Source organism: Schistocerca nitens, chromosome 7, assembly GCF_023898315.1.
Source record: "Schistocerca nitens isolate TAMUIC-IGC-003100 chromosome 7, iqSchNite1.1, whole genome shotgun sequence".
Lineage (NCBI taxonomy): Eukaryota > Metazoa > Arthropoda > Insecta > Orthoptera > Acrididae > Schistocerca > Schistocerca nitens.
Genome location: NC_064620.1, coordinates 126020296 through 126021543, shown reverse-complemented (window position 1 = coordinate 126021543; position 1248 = coordinate 126020296). Strand labels below are relative to the sequence as shown.

Below are 1248 nucleotides of genomic sequence, written 5' to 3'. Positions count from 1 at the left end.
TTCATCCATACACGTAGGTGACAAATGGCATGGGATGCCTCGTATTATTGAGACACCATTCTGCCCGGCGTGATGCAGCAACTCGACGTAACATAGAGTCCACAAGTCGTTAAAAGTCCCCTGCACTAATATGGAGCTATGCTGCCTCTGCAGCTGCCCACAGACGCGGAAGTGTTGCCAGTGCAGGATGTTGTGCACGAACTGACCTCTCAGCAATGTTCAATGGGATTCATGTCGCTCTAATTGGAGAAAATGTCTTTCCAGCTCTGGGGTCTTGCCCATTCGTCGCTAATAGGGTGCCTACGGGATGCAGCGTTCTCGGAATGCAACAATTCAATCAAATAACATCAGTAGTTTTATTTACAGAAAGCAAATTGATAATACCTAACTGTTACTACAGTAAATGTCGCTAGAGAGAGGCAACGTGAGAACAATACAGTTCTTGCTATACGTCGAGTCCAAGGAAGCACTTGATACGGATCAAGACAATCTGACAGCGTAGCACTAAACACGTTGCTACACAACAATTCACTCAAATAACATTAGTAGTTTTATTTACGGATGGCAACGGCCTTGCCGCAGTGGGTACACCGGTTCCCGTGAGATCACCGAAGTTAAGCGCTGGCGGGCGTGGTTGGCGGTTGGATGGGTGACCATCCAGGCCGCCATGTGCTGTTGCCATTTTTCGGGGTGCACTCAGCCTCGTGATGCCAATTGAGGAGCTACTCGACCGAATAGTAGCGGCTTCGGTCACGAATACCATCATAACGACCGGGAGAGCGGTGTGCTGACCCCACGTCCATCCTATCCGCATCCTCAGCTGAGGATGACACGGCGGTCGGACGGTCCCGGTAGGCTACCCGTGGCCTGAAGATGGAGTGCTGAGTTTTATTTACAGATAGCAAACTGATGATACTTAACTTTTACAACAGCAAATGTCGCTAGCGAGAGGCAACATGAAAACAATACAGTTCTTGCTATACATCGAGTCCAAGGAAGCACTTGATACGGATGAAGATAATCTGACAACGTAGCACTAATCACGTTGCAAACTCGAGCCTCTCTGGACAGTCGAGGCTAGCAGGAGCTGTGTTTATATGCACTATTTGCAGGGGGAGCGCCTGGCGCGGCACGGTCCCATACCGCGCACCATTAGCAGCCATTTCATCACGGCCTTCTCTGGTCTTCCGGTCCGCATCTTCGTTCTGGCGTTTGTGGCTACGCCAGAACACAAACCAATCGCTAACA

The 1248-nt window shown here is 49.8% G+C and overlaps 1 pseudogene; it reads left to right on the top strand.

Annotated features, from left to right (window-relative positions):
• The first annotated feature begins 563 nt into the window (after positions 1 to 563).
• Positions 564 to 681, top strand: LOC126197377 (5S ribosomal RNA; annotated as a pseudogene).
• Positions 682 to 1248: the final 567 nt, after the last annotated feature.